Genomic DNA, 20,732 nt, shown 5'->3' on the forward strand with positions numbered 1-20,732 from the left:
CACACACACACACTCACACAAAAAGAGTAAGAGGACTTACGAAACGCAAGTGACAGACAGGAAGTGAGCTTCTATTGTCAAAAAGGCGAGTGTGCCTGATCCATTCTGTCTCTTCTCTCAACACACTCTCGCCTTCTCCTACATTTGCACCCTCCTCTCCTGCCTTCTCCTTCAGTAGACAAAGAGAGGAAAGGAATGGTACGAGAAAGCAGAAAAAGAGAGAGAGAGAAAGAGGGCGAGACAGCGAAAGAGGTAGAGAGAGTGGTGTTGAGAGAACATAGCCCAACCCCCTTCTACCAGCCAGTCTGCTTTCATTTCTTTTCCTTTTTTTTGCTTCTCCCTCTACGACCCCCTCCCCCACCCTCCATCACCTCTCTCTCTCTCTCTCTCTCTCTCTCTCTCTCTCTCTCTCTCTCTCGTTCATTCCATCCTCATTTCCCCTCTCTCTCTTCACGGCTAAAGAGTACAGTATGTGTTTCCAAGGCAACCAATCATAAACTCTGCTCATTGCACACCAGAACAGGAGACATTCTGAGCTCAAAACAACGATCCCACCTGAGAAAAGAGATACATGCAAACAGGGAGAGCACGAGAGTTCCTGAAAGAAGATTATGCAGTTGAGAAATTTGCATGGCTACTTATGAAGATTCATCTGTTTGGTTTCTATGAGGATTGGGCATGTTGCTTTCCTGCTCCTTCATGTACCACATGCAAACCTCATTTGAGTAAATAACAAGACTCACAGTTGATTGACTACTAACAAAGGATTATTAACACTGCAATTAACACATGTTCTCTTTGAAATAATACACAGTCATTTTGTATTTTACGGCAAAAAACATACTCTCTGAAAGTCAGATCTTAAATTCTATTATCTGTCGTCTTTTTAAAATCATATTTCCTGTGTTACAAAAAAACTGCGGTCTTCTACTTTTGCCAAGTTATGGAACATGTTGCATGTTTCAGATGCAGAAAAGCTTCTCGTAAACTTGTGCTACAATTATATCTGACAGAATAGTACCAAATACACATGATAAACTTTGGCCTAAAAGGCGTTGAACAGCAGCTAATTCTTCTCCTTTTGCTTCCCTGCCCTGTTGAAAAAAAAAAACAGCATATGGTTAGGTATGTTTTGAAGCATGACAGCTGGTTTGAGCTGGTTCTTAGCTGGTTTAAGCTGGTCAAGTGCTGACCCTAAGAAACTAGCTTCAGCTCAGAACCAGCTAATAACCAGCATAGGACTAGCTTTTACCAGCTCAGGACCAACTAAGAACCAGCTAAAACCAGCTTCCATGCTGCTTACCTAACCACATGCTGTTTTTTTCAACAGGGTGTTTTTACTTTGAGAGGCCCATTCTGAACTACAGATTGCACCAGCCTTTGCAATGTTTTCAGGTGATGACGGCAATTGCAAAGATTTCAGATGATGGCAACTTTGGATCGACAGCCAAAACTTGTCAAAATTAACCTAATATTGTAATATTACCCACCCTAATTGTCACATGGTGTCTTGGTGTTGGTTCATGTTCATTGTTCTTGGTTCATGTTTTAGTTTATCATGTTCTTGCTTTGTTTTAGTGTCTTTTTCACTGGAGGCAAGTGTTTTGAACCCATGTGCAGCATTTATTAACAATAAACAAAACTTAAAACAAAGACTTGGCTTAACTTGGTCAAAACATAAAACAAAGTCATGGCATGGCTAAACAAAACTCACCACCAACGGGTACAACGTTAATAAATGCTGCACATGGGTTCAAAACACTTGCCTCCAGTGAAAAGTGTTACACTAATATTGTAATCATTATGAGCACATGTTGTAATTGCTGTCTTTAAGACAGTGTCTTACGCATTCTTTGTTTTAACTTAACTCAATACATGAAGTTAAAGGGGGACTTCACCACTGGCAAAATGGGCTTTCAATAAAACTTGGCAGCCTATGCAGTAGAAAGGCACCTTTTTGAAATCGGTGCTACCTGACTAGAGAAAACATTTGGCCCTTTTGACAAATAGGTAGGAAAACTTCAACACCCATAATGCACTGGGCATGTTAATAATTGATACATTTGTTACATTTATATAACGCTTTTCTCTGCACTCAAAGCGCTTCACATGGAGGAGGGAATCTCCTTAACCACCACCAATGTGCAGACCCTGGATGATGCGGCGGCAGCCATATTGTGCCAGCACGCCCACCACACACCACTCTCCATTGGTGGAGAGGTGACAGAGTGATGAAGTCAATCAGTATATATGGGGATGATTAGGAGGCTATGATGATGGGCAAATTTGGCCAGGATGTCGGGGTCTTGGGATTTTTAATGACCACAGATAGTCAGGACCTCGGTTCAGTATCTCATCCGAAGGACAGTGCTTTTTCGACAATATAGTCTCCCCAACACTATACTGGGGTATAGTGTATGGGCTGCATAATTCCACCAGTCTGCTATGGATACAAGCGAGTGAAAGGCTGCACCCGGATGACCTCCTATTTCCGGCGATATTCTGAAGTGTGCACATCAGGCCACAGGAGAGGATTTGTGAATGACAGTGAAGTGACGCAACTGATGCTGGAAGGTCACATGATAATGACAATATGGCGAATGTAGTATGTCCAGATTATATTCATACCACACACATTCATACCATATAGAACATACTTTTGTAGCATTTGCAAAGTAATTACTTATTCAAAATAAGTACCTACTCAAGTGGGTATGCGATTTCTGAAGCAGCCAAATACTGCCTTGATAAGAATCGTAAATCTGGAGGGAACACCATGATGGAAAATCTGAAAAACCTGTGTTTGTAGTCAACATTTCAAACTGGATGTTTGAAATGGAGGGGAGAAAACTGAAATAAACTGCCATTCTGTCAGTTCCGCCCAACCTCCCAAAACAAAACACTGTCGTGTACAGGTAAGAAAGCTGTTGCCATAGTGTTCCATTTTTACCATAATGATGTTTAAAGAGTAGACAAAGTACAAATACAATTTGAACTGATAACCCTCTTACAATAAGAGTAAGAGTTTTGTTAATAACCCTCTGTCAATCGGACAATGAAGAAGTACAATCTGTATTTTTCACAAAAGCCCCGGAGCTGTCAAAAGTCAGTCGAGTGGCACGTTTTGCGTCGTTTGCCGGACTTTTGATGACAAATAAATGTGGATTTCTCGGCCCAGGTAACACAGAGAAAAAGTAAACATTGTTCATTTACATGTACTACTGGCATTGTAACAATACAAAGCGTGTTGAAAATCGGCAAACTTAAACTTTAACCACATAAAATGTATATTATAGCTGTATATTACTGCCATATGGACTCACTTTGATACACTCATCTCCGACTGATAACAATACTTTCTAAATGGTAACAATGAAACAAGCATTTTCGGTAAAGTTGCTTTGAAACTAACTATATGTATTGCGAAAAGCGCTATACAAATAAATTGGAGACAGGTTTGCCAGCTCTGTCTCACGCTCTCACGCTGCCCAACTTAATCTCACGCCAAATTGCCAAACCTGCTTTTAATATTAAACAAAGTCTAAGCTTTTACATTTTTTAAAGTTTTAATGCGAAATTCAAACAATAAATAGCGTTTTGGCGCTAATATGGCATAACAGTTAAAGCCAGTGTTGAAAAACGGAGACATTTGCTCTCTCATCTCCCGGTGGCGCGCGCGGTCACGTGCTTCACGGAGCTCTCAAAACTTCTAGCGCTGTGTCAATACATTTGAATGGCTTGATACACAACAGCTCCAATTTACAGGTGTTTAGAGCAAGTTTTGGTAAACAGTACAGCATAGTGTGCATTGATTATTATGTCAACCATACAGGATCGTTTTATAATGGAGAGTGATAGAGATGCAAAAATGTTAACATTAATGTTTTTTATTGTATTTAGCCCTCAGGTATTCCTTACTAATTGGTCACACTCATACTCATTGATGGTCAAATGTGACCATACACCTTAACTATTTTTCAATTGAATAAATGTTCTATATTTTAGTTCAATAATATTTATTGAATATTTTGAGATATTTTGGTACTAAATACTATTTGTGCAATAATTATGGTCCATTAATGACCACTTAAAATATTTTTCTTCTAATATTTTTCGTATTTATATTACAATTAGTATAGTAATTAAGGTTAAATTAGAGAATTCTTATTCAAAGAGGCAAATTAGAGTCATTTTGTGGAGTCATTTTAAATAATAATTTCCATTTGTAATGCCATTATCCACTGGTGCCTTTATGGCTCTTTAATCAATATACATGTATCTAATCTAGTTGCTCAAAAAAGTATTGCAGTTTTGCATATTAATCAATATTTAGATATTATCAAACACTAGATTTCTTTAAATGTGAAATTTTAAAGTGTTAAAAACGTACATATCCTTATTTCCTTATATGTACAGTAGGCTATGAATTGATACTGAAATCGAAATCGATATACCGTCAGCCCCTCAACATCTCACTCCAACCTGATCTTAAAAGTTGCCAACCCTGTGGAGATCAGATGTTTGATATGAGAGGTTTGAGATCCGACTGTTGAGGTTAGAAGAGCTCAGATTGTTGAAATTGAAAGTTGGGGACCAGACTGTTAAAAGCAGAAGTTTCAGATAAGAAATGTGTGTTCAGTCTGGGAGTTACTTGGCACACTGACAGTAAACCATTCCTGCCTCAGCAAGTACCTCTTGTCTTTGACAGAAGTCCTGAAGCAGATACGACACAAGGTAGAACTACTGTACACAGCTTGCTGAAGAACTCCAAAACGATGGTGGTCCACTAATGACAGTTTCCTCAGAACCACAGATTCCCATATGAGGTCGTGAAGTGCTTGGATTGGCAAAACTTTAGGATGTTTCCAAAACCAAGTTTCCTTCACTCCCAAACCATAATAACCGCCACCATTGCGACTCTCACAGCTGGACCACCGTGGTCCAAACCAGAAATAAGCATAATGTTTCAATTTACTGCTGAGCTGTAAAAGGTGCACAGAACGCATGAGAAGTTTAAAACAGGATGGTTCGTGTTTATGTTTTCAAAGTGTTATAATTACATATTTGCAATTTTTTCGCTAAGATTTAGCACTGGACTATGCACTTCAAGACTTCTTGTAGTAACAATCCTCCAAAAGGTTTCAGGAGACGCTTCGTAACTATGCGAGGATAAACAAATCTGGTTGTGCTTCAACACAGCCAAACTTGCTCTCCAAAAACACACGGCTGACTCAAAGTTACCCTCACAGACAATTAATTCTGCAATTACACACTTCCGGTTTTTGCGTTTGAACGCTGTTCTGGGTTTCAGCTCAGGAAGGTTAATTTCAGTCTACAAGGTTACAAGACACAACTGATCTCATTTAACTGACATCACGGTTTCATTCATTACAGCTCTACCAAATGACTCGGGTTAAGCGTCTATATTTAGAAGGATATTTCAGCAGCTCACAGTTGTCTGCCTGTGGTAAAGCTCTGGTGAATGTAGGTCAGTATGTGGAGATAACCGTGGCACGTGAGCCATTAAGCCCCCTGCAGGACTGTGCAAACAATAGCCTTCCGATGCGTTTTTATTCTGGAAATGTTTACAGTATACTGTAAATTGTTTCTAAGTAAACAGTCATTTTAAGAGCCATACTTCCTTTATGGGTTGACATGCATGACAGAGGATGCCGTTTTGTAAAAAAAAAAAAAAAAAAAAAAAAAAAAAAAAAAAAAAAAACACGGTGCATTTGGAAGCAACGCTTTCTTGTTCGATGAAAACTTGCATGCCATTCGGATTGTAATCTCATGATGCCATTTATTTAACTGCATGGAACCAGAGAGCCGATGTAAGCGATACCAGTAACTACAGTTGCCGGCGATGATGTGAGGCAATACATCTGTAATGCTACCACATACACATATACATGCACACACACTGCTGTCAGGATAATAAATGACTGCTTTGGTGCTGATCACGGTGTATGTAATACGACCATACATTTACCTATGGAACCGCATGCACATACTAATTTGCACAAAAAAAAACACATGCATGTAGCCTTAACTATTATGAGATATTTTGAATAATGGTCTTTTCTTTCAAATCTTCAGTTTACCTCCTCTCCTCTTCTTTCACCTCTTCTTCTCTCTCCTTTTTTCTTTTGCAATTCCAAACCTTTCTTCTCCCTTCCTCTCCTTCCCGAATAAATCCTGTTGCCTCTGTTCCCCACTTCTCTCCTCCCTCTTTCCCCTCTCCTTTCCTCTCCTCTTTCTAATTCTCAGATTTTCACAGCAGACTCGTGCACGTGCACAGCCTGGGGGCGGGGCCGGCGCTTGCTGTTCCTGCACTCAGCTGTCAGTCATCTGACCTCAGCCAATCAGAAGAGAGCAGTCTGTGTCAGTCAAGGGAAACCAGCGAATATGAGCCCTGGAGGTGGGAAATTTGTGGAAAAAAATGTGGGAGAGCGAGAGTGTGTCTGCCATATATGTGTGTGTTTTGGAACAAGTCCAACACACTATGTGCTATTTTTAAACCTCACTGTAGGGTGGCAAAAGACTCCATTTTCTAAAAGAATCGGGTATATTTTAAAGCCTTGAAAATACCTATATGCTCAATTACATCTGTTTTGATGAAAGAAATATGAAATTGTGGACTTCATCATAGGATAATTATAGTATCTGATGGTATTTTGATGTAACTGTCACTATATGCAAAGGTGGAAATAGTCGCTTCAGTTGCTATTGAGTTTTTAAGTGGACCAAAAGGCTGGACTGATACCTTATTTGCAATTCTGAGCTCAACGTAATACTGATACATGTACCATCACCAAGTTGTTGCTATGTGGTTTTTAAAGTGGTTGCTAGGGCAATGTTTTGGTGTTCTAGGTGATTGCTTACCGACCCAAATCAAGAGAGCGCACCACAAGCCTCTGTGATTCCCATGCAACGATAAGGCTTTGGCTGCTAGTTTAATGTAAGTCTATGGCGATAGGTGATAGGAGATGATAGGCACTAATAGATGATGAGTGAGAGGAGCAAAACACAGAAAGGGATAGGGTAGGATAGGATAGAACAGGAATAGGATCTGAAAGAATACGATAGGACAGAACAGGAAAAAATGAGAACAGCTATAGCAATAGGAAAAAGAAATTCAAAGGACTTGATGGGACAGGACAGAACAGCATATGATATGATAAGATAGAACAGGAATAGGATATGAAAGACTAGGAAAGGATGGGCCAGAACAGGGATAGGAGAGGACAGAACAGACCAGCAATAGCAATAAGAACAGGAAATGCAAAGGATAGGATGAGACAGGATAGGAAAGAGTGTGAATAGGATAGGACAGGACAGGACAGGACAGGACAGGACAGGACAGGACAGGACAGGACAGGATAGGATAGGATAGGATAGGATAGGATAGAGCAGGAATTTGGATAGGACAGGGCAGGGCGGAAAGAATAGAATAGAAAATGACAGGATAGGAAAGAATAGGAATATGAATGGGATAGGATGAGATGGGATAGGATCGGATAGGAAAGAACAGGCATACGGATAGGACAGGGTGAAAAGAATAGAATAGAATAGAATAGAATAGAATAGAATAGAATAGAATAGAATAGAATAGAATAGAATAGAATAGAATAGAATAGAATAGAATAGAATAGAATAGAATAGAATATGACAGGATAGGAAAGAATAGGAATATGAATGGGATGGGATAGGATAGGATAGAGCAGGAATACGGATATGACAGGGAAGGGCGGAAAGAATAGAATAGAATAGAATAGAATAGAATAGAATAGAATAGAATAGAATAGAATAGAATAGAATAGAATAGAATAGAATAGAATAGAATGGAATAGAATAGAATAGAATAGAATAGAAAATGACAGGATAGGAAAGATAAGAAATATATGAATGGGATAGGATGAGATGGGATAGGATAGGATAGGATAGGATAGGATAGGATAGGATAGGATAGGATAGGATAGGATAGAGCAGGTATACGGATAGGACGGTGGAAAGAATAGAATAGAATAGAATATGACAGGATAGGAAAGAATAGGAATATGAATGGGATATGATGGGATAGGATAGGATAGGATAGGATAGAATAGAATAGGATAGGAAAGAAAAGGAATAAGTAGGCCCTATAGAATAGGATATGAAATTATACATGATATGATTTGATATGGAATGAAAGAATAGGAAAAGGAATAGGATGATAGGATCCAATGGGATAGGACAGAATCATATTGAATAAGAGGAGAGGTGAATAGATGATATAGATGACATAGTAGAAGAGAGGATAAAAGATGATAGAAGAACAGAGGGGAGATTTTGAAATGCTTGCGCATTCCTGGCAATGTTTGGTCACAGCTGGGTAGTCCCACAGCTTCTGACTGAGACTGAGGTACTTAGACTGAGGCAGTGGGTGAAAGGAGGAGGGGGTCTTGCCTACGTGACTTTCTGTGCATAGCACCCACGTACCCCATCTGCCCTGTCCCCATCCTATCAAATAAGAGGAGAAAACAGTGTTCAAAGTGAGTACAAACACTATTAGATGGACAGACAGGCACAGACGGTTCATCACAGAAACACACAGACCATGAGATATAAGCCAGATTCCTGTCTCACTGCCCATAGCAACAGCTCCAGAGCTGCACCGTCTCCATTGGGCGAGGGAGCCGGCTGCATGATATACCAATGTCGGCACGCCAGCCAATCAGACGCTCTGTCTGGCTGAGCTGGATTCCATGCTCACCATGGTTACAGAACTACACACTTGAGTCAGTCAAACATGGAGTTCTGACATCCATGAACCACATGTGACCGCTGACTCCATGCAAAGAGAAAAACCAGAAGAATTCATAAATCAACGCTGTTTATGTGTCCGTGATAGTGCAAGGACACACAGAAGACAGACTCACACTGGACAGTGATGCATGAAATAGCTTATTGGAATTCCACTGATGCTACAGAGCCATAAAAGATGCATTTCGTTTTTTGAGTGGCAGTGTGGTATGCTTCATATCCGTGGCTCTGCATTATTATTCCAGCTAGATCTGAAGAAGCTTGCATGCGCAAAAGTTGACGGCACAATGTTACAGGGAGTCGCTATACAGTTGCTAAGGCATTCTGAGCATGCTGCCATGTGGTTGCTAAGGTATTTGGAGTGAAGTCCTTTATTCATTCAATGTATTTCTATGGGGTTTTTTTGATTGCAGTATTAAAACAAAATGAGACAAAATCATAAGCCCAATCACATTAGCATACTACACAATTTAAGGTCGTGTCATTCATAGCACAAAACACGATTTATGGGTTACAGGTTTTTGTTGAGATCCCTAACAACATCAAATTAAAGATATAATTTAATTGGGTGGGACAATGCAAAAATAATCAATATTGTATCCATGACAATTTCCATTACATGCACCATTTTTTTATTATAATAAATGTGTTGCAATCTAACAATTTGTGTCAGGATAAATACAAAATTAGATTAAAAAATCAACTAGATGAAAATCCATAACCTATGAGAACTAGCTCTGCTTGGGAACAGCCTTGTCTGAACATGCTACACACATGAAATATGATGCTCAGTGTCATCATCTTTCAACCCCGAAGAAGCCATGATTATTGGTCAGGGGAGACTTTAAAGACCCACCTCTTCTCCATGATGATTGGCTCTCCCTGCTGTTCATCTCAGTTCAATCAGGAAGAAGCTCCTCACACACTGGTACCAATGGCACATTTCTACTGGCTGCAGATGCATCGGTGACACCATTTTCCATCCCACTGCAGGGATGAAGGAAAAATCCCAGCTGCTTGACAGCTGTGCAGATGATGATGATGATGATGATGATGATGATGAGAGAGAGAAAGAGAGAGAGAGAGAGACTTTTAAAGCCCTTTTAATTTACACCATGTTTCAAAACATTACAAAACTAATATACAAAACACATAATCACACACACAAGAAAATTACCAATTGAAAACCATATTTCCAAACTCGCTCATTGTCACTAAAGCATCTCTCACGCCCCACCTCATTTTAAAATAAGGTACATTATCAGTTTGTTTGTAATATGCAAACTCAATAGCAACCCTGAATTCTACCAATGATTTAAAAAGAGACCATAAATCAACATCTTGACCAGCATTTTTACATTGATGTGTTTTCAGGATTGCTAACTTGGCTTGGCCAATTAAAGAATTAGAGAGAGAGAGAGAGAGAGAGAGAGAGAGAGAGAGAGAGAGAGAGAGAGAGAGAGAGAGAGAGAGAGAGAGAGAGAGAGAGAGAGAGAGAGCTTGAATTTTAAGTTCACCTTTACTATTACAATTAATTTACATAAACACACACACACACACACACACACACACACACACACACACACACCAAAAAATACACTTTTTAAGCATCAAAGCACATTCATTGCATCATCATTCAGTGTACATAATACTTCATTTACCCCTCATTATTCTATAAAATAAGAAGCAAAGATTCCAACAAACAGAATTAAAGTGTTTTCGTAATGTTTTGTTTGAGTAAAGGTGACCACTGACCAGATGTCAGAACCACAATATCTCTCGATATATCTCAAAATAAATGATATATTTTTAATACAATATAAAGGCAGTCTACGTAAATCAACAAATAATACATAAACACTCTTAAAATGGGTGTAAATAAGTAAATGTGTTAAAAGAAGGTTGAATAATAAACAACCCATGCAAGCTTTGTGTATTCAAATAGTGCCATCTAGTGGTGTGTTTTAGAAATACAAAAGAGGCGCACAAGTGACGAACATCATTAAAACACAATCTTGTGACTCTGGACTGACTTATAATATCTAAAAAGTAACATAACTAGTTAGTTCTCAAACCCAACTATATTTAAATATATGCATCCCCTTACCTGCTGGGTGAGCTGGAAACCAATCTTTCCGGATGTATGAGCTAATGGTGCAGAATTGCGCAGTTTTAATTCCTTCAAGAACTGGTCATAGAGCCGTCCTCCACCTGTAACATCGCCATCTGTACATGTAGCTACCCTCCATCAGAGCTTAATTACTGATGTTGTTGAGCCGAGACTGGAGGACTTGTTACTCACAGCTGCGTTACTTTTACTAAGGTTGAGTCACTGAGTGACGTCAGCGCGATTCATCCCACGCGCTGGAGTGACACTTGGGCTTGTGATAACGAGCTCGTGCAACACTTCATCGCACATTGTGTGTGTGTAGATTATTTTTAGTTTGCGTGTATTTATTCCGTCACAAAGCTTAGTATCTTAGAAATCAGGATAATAACAGAAAGAAAATACATAGGTCTATAAACTTTCATTGTATAGTTGATATATAGGCTAATCGACTTAAATTTTTGCCTGCCCTGTACATAAAAAAATAAATATATTTTGTATTTATTGTTACGTAGTCGTTATTCATTTATTGTCCTCTATATTGGAAAAAACATAAGTCGAATCAGTTAGCAAACAACACAGTCAGGATGAAGTTCTAGGCAAGTAAACAATGCTTGAACATTACATGAACTTAATAATGTTTTATATTGTTGCTGGAGTTGTTCAGTAGCTAGGCCTAATTAATTCCCTTAGCCTACTTGTGCTTGGCCTAAAATAGCACATGAATTTGTGTATGTACACGTGTGTTTGTGTTATCCCCTACAGTGCAATCCAGCTTAGTGGCCAAAGGCACAGAGGTACACACATAGATCCCCCATTAACGTAAGCCGTCCGCCATATTGGAACGGTCGAAGACGGTCCGTGAACACTCGAGAGCGAGTTGACTGTGCGTCTGCAGCCGTAGTTAGAAACATGTAGTATGATTAGCTATATCTGGAATAGACTTAAGCAGATGATTTTTTGGTAAACTAACATAATGCAAGAAGACAAAGATGTCAGCTAACAGAACATTAAAAAGTCACCATAGCCTATAGTTTAAAAAAAAAACTGTAATATTGAGTTAATACATATAAAACACAAAACAAAACAAAACATTCTCACATGTGGAAAGCTCATTTCTTTGTGAATTCTCGGCGGTTTTCCAACCAGAAGCTGCTTAATGTTGTGGCATCATTGATTCTTACTGTAAGTGATGACACGTCGACCGTTCCAAGATGGCGGGTGCGCCGACGTCTCTGCATGTGGCATGTAGCCTATAGCCTACATATCTATGGCCAAAGGGAGCAGAAACAGTGGGATGCAGATCACCCACTAGGTATCTATGGCAACAAGTCAACATATACAAAGATTCGTATAAAAGTCCAGATTACCACTTGATTTAGATGATTTAGCTAGCCTATAGGCCTATGTCATCCCATGCTGTAGCCTATAGAAAATGATGTTTCTTCTGGGGCATAAAATAAATAATATAAAATAAAAATTTGTAATGAGGGAAAATGGCATCATGTATTATTTTAAATTAAATTAATATTTTTTTATACAGTGAATGTAATATAAATGAAATATATTGTAAATAGCTTACAATGATAAAATCTATGTGCTAATTTTTTGAGCATTTTTTTAAGTAATAATTCATTTTAATAATAATATTTAGTGCAGAATTGATGGGTTCCACAATTAGGCCACCAGAGCAAGGTTTTTTTTTTTACTTGCTGAGATGCTGTTGTCATGGTAGTGCACAAGAAAGAGAAGTACAAGTGCTTCAGGAAATGAGAAAGAACCTCTTCCAAAGACATGCAAGCTCTTGACCTTCAGAACTAATGAGAGCGATCACACACACACACACACACACACACACACACACACACACACACACACACACACACACACACACACACACTCTCTCTCTCTCTCTCCATTGAAGTAATGTACAGTTATACTGTATATTCTATCCCCTCACTAACCCTACCCTATACTCCTCACACAAAGTTTCTGCATTTTCACAAAACTCATTCTGTATGATTTATAAGATTGTTTCCTCATGGGGACCACAATTTAGATCCCCACGTTGACACAAGTCCCCATGAGTCTGTGTGAACTCAGGCTGAAGTCCCCACCGGGATAGAAAAACATGTACGCGCGCACACACGCACGCACGCACGCACACACGCACGCACGCACGCACACACACACACACACACACACACACACACACACACACACACACACACACACACACAACGTCAAACAAAACAACAGCCTTAGTAATGAATCATTGCACACACTTGATTTAATGCTTTGGCTTCTTTTATATTTGCTATATTCACACCCAGAAAATCCCTAAATGAAATTGAAACACTCTCAGTAAACATATCAAACACTAGGGGGAGCTACGACTCTATGCTGGCGAGAGTCTGTTGATCCATATCTTCAATTTAATTGCATTAAATTCCTGTTATACAAATAAAATCGCTAATGTATTAAATTCCCGTTATACAAATAAAATTGCAAATTGAACACATCTCAGTTCAGTCTGACCCTGCTGGGATTGCAAATTGCTTATTTGTTCATAATGTTCAAAAGAACAAAATGCAGACTCGCATCAAAATATTAGGCTATATTTTCAGCTGATGTACATTAAAAATAAAACAGAAATGGGGTTTTTATTGTTTGAAAGCATACTGAGAGGACAACAGAACACTTCGTGTTTACGGCCTAGCCCTAAATCACCAATTACTGACATCAACAGGAAATACATGATCATTATAGTTCACTTAGACCTAGTGCAATGCCATCCATCAATCAGATTTGAAGTCAGTTATAGGCTGAAAATGAGCACAGACCAGTGAGCATACGGTTAAATCACTGGACATCATCTATAGCCCTGCATTAATGTTTCATTATGGCTTTATTGCAAATTTATTACTGTGCATTATGTATTTTAAAATGGCTTTAATATAGATTATCTGAGCGCCACTGTATTATATAACGGCTATTTAAAGTCCTAATACTCTCTGAGTCATACTTTGCATGTATACGCATTTAAAATGAACAGTCTTTCTCTTACAGAAAGTCAACTATAGTCGTCAAGCAAATTCAGGTTATATGTGATGTTTCATCTCATATCACAGCTATATAACAGCGATAATATATTTAGGGTGCAGCATAACGGCATAGTTTAGAATTGAACTTTTTAATTAATTTTTAATGAACTTCATTGTCACAATTTGTTATTAAAACCACAATGTATTACCCTAATTAAAATCTCAGTAAACACACTTAGCTGCTATAAAAATAAACAAGGCTGTCAGAATGAATGGCTGAAAATCTGAGCCTGAGTCGCATGATAGAACATGAAAAAACAGAACACGCTCTATTTCTAAATGTTTGACAGGCGCACCATATGTTTGTTAATTATGAAGCTGTTATGAAAGCACATCAGCGTTGCTTTTTTTGCTGCTGCTGGTCGTATGGCTCACATCAGCTTTTTGGACACAGCTGGCCGAGGTCAAACTCTCTCCTTGTTCCACAACATGCAGACAGAAAGTTTCTGAGCCTGAGATGTGAGCCAAACGAGACATCTTACTGACATACAAGGGTCGTGGTTTGAGGGGAATATGTGGCAAGATGTGGCAATACTGTATCACTTGTTTCCAGCAGTTTCTGCCGCGGCATTGATTGCTGGGTCCACACATATCTGCCCCCACAGAACTCACAGATTTACAGTATGCAGAATTTGAGTGCCTGTCAATTATAAAATTCTACACATTCAGTGCTTCCCATGTGATTATTACATACACCGATCAGGCATAACATTATGACCGGTGAAGTGAATAACACTGATTATCTCTTCATCACGGCACCTGTTAGTGGGTGGGATATATTTGGCAGCAAGTGAACATTTTGTCCTCAAATTTGATGTGTTAGAAGCAGGAAAAATGGGCAAGCGTAAGGATTTGTGCAAGTTTGACATGAGCCAAATTGTGATGGCTAGATGATTGGGTCAGAGCTCTTCCGGTCTGCAGTGGTCAGTATCTATCAAAAGTGGCCCAAGGAAGGAACAATGGTGAACCGGCGACAGGGTCATGGGCGGCCAAGGCTCATTGATGCACGTGGGGAGCGAAGCCCCTGGCCCCTGTGGTCCGATCAAACAAACAAGCTACTGTAGCTCAAATTTCTCAAGAAGTTAATGCTGGTTCTGATTACAAAGGTGTCAGAATACACAGTGCATAGCCGTTTGTTGCGTATGGGGCTGCATAGCCACTGACCAGTCAGGGTGCCCATGCTGACCCCTGTCCACCACCGAAAGCGCCAACAGTGGGCACGTGAGCATCAGAACTGGACCACGGAGCAATGGAAGAAGGTGGCCTGGTCTGATGAATAACGTTTTCTTTTACATCACATGAATGGCCGGGTGCGTGTGCGTCACTTACCTGGGGAACACATGGCACCAGGATGCACTATGGGAAGAAGGCAAGCCGGCGGAGGCAGTGTAATGCTTTGGGCAATGTTCTTCCGGGGAACCTTGGGTCCTGCCATCCATGTGGAAGTTACTTTGACACGTACTTTGTTGCAGACCATGTACACCCTTTCATGGAAACAGTATTCCCTGGTGGCAGTGGCCTCTTTCAGCAGGATAATGCGCCCTGACACAAAGCAAAAATGGTCCAGGAATGGTTTGAGGAGCACGAGTTTGAGGTGTTGACGTGGCCTCCAAATTCCCCAGATCTCAATCCATCTGTGGGATGTGTTGAACAAACAAGTCCGATCCATGGAGGCCCCACCTCGCAACTTACAGGACTTAAAGGATCTGCTGCTAACATCTTGGTGCCAGATATCACAGCACACCTTCAGGGGTCTAGAGTCCATGCCTCGACGGGTCAGGGCTATTTTGGCAGCAAAAGGGGGACCAACACAATATTAGGTCATAATGTTATGCCTGATCGGTGTATTTTAAATTAATTAATACAGCTTTGTATTTACCAATGGGAGTTTAATAACCTGCTCTCAGATATATTTAAGACATTTCACCATGTTTAAATCCATTCCACATATTTCTCCACAAAATCTGCACAAAAGATGGGTCAATGATATGAAAGTACTTTCAGATTTATTAAGTTCACCCTAAAGCATATTGTATAATATTTGATACATGAATGTGACAAGCAGGGCGGGCGAGAGCCATAAGAGCGGTGCGAGGCCGGTGGTGCTTATCTGCAATCACACCACCGGCCTCACGCTCTCTCACGGCTCTCGCCCGCCCTGCTTGTCACAATAAACTTCTAAAACCTCTTCATTATCAATGCGATCAAGACTTCGCTGAAAAATCTTCTATATGGCTTCTGTCACCTGATTGATAGATCATACTTTTTCAGTAAGTAAAAGGGTTTTTAATTCTTAAAATATCCACCTTCAGGTTGTGGTATGTGTCTTTTAGCGTTGAAATCATTCATGGTTTTTATAAAGTAAAAGTAAGAAGAGCTTTTATATTGTTCTTGTATTCCAAGATGAAGTTTTAAAAGGCTTTTGAGGAATGTTTATTTCTACATCTCTCAATCATCTTGCACTCCATTGCCTCCACAATCAAAACTACAGAGCTTTGATCAAAAACTAAGAAATTAAATATAGTCTTACTAAGACATATGAGTGACAACTGATATGGATATAATATTTATGTAATTAGTCTGCTGTACTGTTATAAAAATATTGTTATAAACATTAAAAAAAAAATTTAAATGACATGCTATCAGAATTTCATCTTACTTTTTGGCCATATAAACATCACCATCTGCACCAAATTATTTTTTCCCCTTTCGAGTATGAGCTCCATATTCTCCAATATCATATATCAGTCATAAAAGCCTGGTGTATCAAATATGATACAAAACACTTTTTAAAACCTTTATTTTTATGACTATTATTTCATATGTCAGGCTTTACAGGCTTTAAATTCAAAACTCAATAAAAACGTGCTTCATACAGGACAATGACTTTTCAATTTCTGAATTAAAAGTCATTCTGATTTTTCTTTTATTTTCCGGGGGAATTAAACTATAAAATAGTGATTGAGATAATCAAAAATATTACTTAATGGCTATATGCTTTTTTTTGTTTAAATCTGTTGAAAATGGGATAACGCTTTAAAAATGTATAAAACCAACACAAAAAACACAGGTTATTAAACTCGAAACTTTTAAAAGGATTTCTCATTTTCATTATCTTTTATCCTTATTTGTCATTGAGCCAAATGCCAAAAAACTCAGATTCTGTTTCTGTCTGGGCCTAGTGATCTCTGACAAACCTATCTTTATCCCATAATAACGATGGTCCCACAGCTAGCACAAAGATTGATGATGATACCTGGCAATTCAACTGACGGATATATAAAAGATTAGATGTTACACTTCGTGCATCACACAGGTCATCTGCAACTTGCCACTCTGAGTCACCAACCTTGAGAGCTGTGTTTTTAAAGCACACACTCGAGGGAAGCAGAAAGCGATATGTCGACCATCACTCCTCATTAGAGGCCAAATAACCACAGCATGTCGCACAGCACTGTCCCTCGGCCAATTTCTCTGTCCCTCCAAAACCATATCGCCCCTTTACTGTCTCCGGCTGGCATCTTGCTCAGCAGTTTGAGCGCTAGTTGTCCCTGTGGTTGTAAGCTAAGGTCTTTCTTCAAATATCTGAGGTGCTCATTTGTCTGCATTCCACACAGAGAGGAGCCATTTGGATCTGACTGACTGATTTAATCCCTCTTAAATACAGGCCTGATGATTTCAGAGAAGACCTGTTACACACGGGGAATGTCTGATGGATCCCAGCGTATGTGTGTGTGGCCGCTGCCTTTGAAATGCTTTCTTCAAGGAGTCTGACAAATCCGTATTATTGAAAGCTCAGCAAATTTAAACCCCCTCGCAGAAAAGAGGAAGATGAGAGGGACGAGGAGTGTTTTCTGAGACGCTGGCCGTCTTCGAATGATCTCGTCCGGTAGACAGACATGCTGAGATGTAGCAAACAAACACTGAGATGAACAGAAAACGGAGGGTGGAATCAGAGGGATGACGAGAGGGAGGTGGGAGATATATACGCACAGACAGCACCGGTATTGATTTTCACCTCAGGACTATAATCTTAGGGAACTCTGGGAAATTTTGGAGCGAGCCAGACTCTTCATATAGGATTCCGTGGAGACAGAAGCTTTCTCTCCCCAACAGCTGCAAGATCCTGTCATGGTCTCGCCGCAGTCGGCTGTGTCAGATTAGCACATGTGCTTGTTTCGCAAGAGAACTATTTTGAGATGTTGATAATATGAACATTTTGGTATAATTGTGCTAAAGCGTGCAATGATACAGTCCGAATACTGAACTTACGTGACTTATAAGTTGGATTTCTAGTGGCTTGTTATCTGAGATCTTCTTGAGCTGTCATCTCTTAGAGAGATTTGTTGCTCGCCCTGCTTGCTTAGATATGGCAGCCGAAGCACCTGTTGACCTCACCCTGCTTGAAAGGGAAAAATCACTGTGCTAATCTGTCCTAGTCTATGCGGGGTCAGGTTTTACCTATACTATGGGGACCAAATGTCCCCACGAGAACAGTAAACCATATTCAGTAAAACATATTCAACATATTCAGAATCAACTACATTGTGGGGACCAGCCAGCCTAACCTTTCTGTGGTGAATGGGGTTATAGAAATATAGATGGAGAGAGGATAATGAGTGATAACGAGTGTATAATGTAAAATAAAAAAAAAAAAGATCAATAACTTGTCATGTGGTATCTACAGTGAATTAACTCATTTTATTACATGGCTACTTGATTCTGAAGTGAAATACATAATGACAGCTAAATTTTACAATAAAATATTATGTAATATAAACTTCAATATAATGTAATATAGTATAAAATGTGATCATATGTACTATAAATGTCATTGATATTATATAATACAACAATATGTGCTGTCAGAGTTAGAGTTCAACACGTTAACTTAAAGAGTTGTGAGAAAATGAGATGCGCGTGACAGTGCGTTCAACCCGATCTCACGGCAATTCGTAAATATTGTGCGGGGTGGCTAGACTGCGTAAACCCAGCCCGATCTGCCAGCGATTTGATTCCGCCCTGCAGCTCAGGCTGGAAACCTGTACATATTTCTATCCTGCTTCAGTTACAAATTTGCAGTGACCAATCACAAACCGGTTTATCCACCTGGCGCGCTATTGGCGGGTTTAACGCAACGACGGATAGAGAAGCGATGGATCGTTGGTCTGATTGGTTGAAGGACTATCCAATTGCATACAGTTTTGATGGGCGTGCCGCACTGGAGACTTGGAAGTAAACGCCCACGGCTAGGATTGGATAAGATTTGCATATTTAATGAGCTTCTGCTCCCCCTGTCAGTGACAGCGTCAGCGTGTGGCAAACGGCAAGCGGAATGAATCACCCAACGTTTATTAACGTTACTTGGCCCGCCCGATCAATGACGATAACCACAAACCATACATACACACACACGCGCGCCCTTGAAATATCGAGTCAAGAGAGTGAACAACGCACATCAAGACAGTAATGGACCAAGAACACCACAAATAAAGTATTCTTCAGCCTGTGACAGCGTGCTAAGCTATGTTCTGTTAGACACGTACGCATAATCCATAGATATCAAACGATCTGTAACAATGCAATACTATCACATATATTAAAAAAAAACATTTTTTACTCACAGTGTGTTGCATAATTCGTTCATGTGATTTCATCCTGTCTGCAAATCCAGTCTTTTCTTTTTAAACGACTCTGTGGTTAAATGAACATACGTGCAGTGTCTTCCCCACGTGAGCTGGATATTCATTAAAAATAAAGTTCATCCATGCATTCATAATATTGGAATTCGAATGCTTAAAAATCAGAATTCGAAAAGCTTATGTGGCATGTTTGCTGCTTAGAAATTCGATGCTGTTTAACTCTGTGCTGCTCTTAGCTTTCATGTTAGTGGCACGAGTCGGTGGGCGGGGCTACAGAATCAGGCGTCGTTCTTCTTCTGTTGAGGCGGTGCTTCACTACACTCTCACGTCATAGCCGGGCACATTCTGAAATCGATCGTTTGCTGGGCCTGGTGTCTATAAAAGCTTTTCTTTGAATAACAAGGAAGTTTTCAGCTCTGAAACTTACAGGATACTCTTCTATTACCATGACCTTTTATATATCAAAAGCTCAAGGGAAAGTTGATTTCTCAATTCATCACCCCTTTAAAAGATTGAGCTTGGTCTGGTGATAGCCAGACAACAAGGTGGCTATAATTTACATGAATTAGTAAGACCTCACTCGTATGGATTCATAAGATTTTTGCTAAATCGTCTGTATTTTACGAGTTGCCCAATTTGTATGAATTTGTAAGAATAACCTATACCCCTAACCCCACTCGTCACTAGGGTTTAGACAATTCGTACAAATTCGTACATGTGAGGTCAGCCAAATTCGTACGAAGGAATTAGCCACCTCGTCATGATCAGCAGCGGCAGATCTTAAAGTGACAGCAGCCTAATAAAACTGTTGCTGTGATGTCTGTCATTAATGTTGATCAAAGAACAAAGGTAACAGAGAAAATTGTAGCTTTAATAAGGATTAATCTATATTTCATTTATAATTTATGCAGTTAACTTTATGCAGTAAATTTATGTTTGATAACTTTATTCAATTTCAGTATATTGATTATACACTCACCTAAAGGATTATTAGGAACACCTGTTCAATTTCTCATGAATGCAATTATCTAATCAACCAATCACATGGCAGTTGCTTCAATGCATTTAGGGGTGTGG

At 39.5% G+C, this 20,732-nt stretch overlaps 1 protein-coding gene across 6 annotated transcripts in view; it reads right to left on the reverse strand.

Annotated features, from left to right (window-relative positions):
* Window positions 1-11,232, reverse strand: part of kdm6bb (lysine (K)-specific demethylase 6B, b) — a 36,242-nt gene extending 25,010 nt beyond the window's left edge. For 2 of the 6 annotated variants that reach the window (XR_013815581.1, XM_079804725.1), the window contains exon 1: window positions 6,102-6,307. The gene's annotated coding sequence lies outside the window, so the exon portion shown is untranslated. Of the gene's footprint in view, window positions 1-40; window positions 314-6,101; window positions 6,308-9,658; window positions 9,827-10,909 lie in introns of those variants that run through there. The other 4 variants (XR_013815582.1, XM_079804726.1, XM_079804724.1 and 1 more) reach the window with 3 other exon arrangements.
* Window positions 11,233-20,732: the final 9,500 nt, after the last annotated feature.

Source organism: Gobio gobio, assembly GCF_949357685.1.
Source record: "Gobio gobio genome assembly, chromosome: 22".
Classification (NCBI taxonomy): Eukaryota; Metazoa; Chordata; class Actinopteri; order Cypriniformes; family Gobionidae; genus Gobio; species Gobio gobio.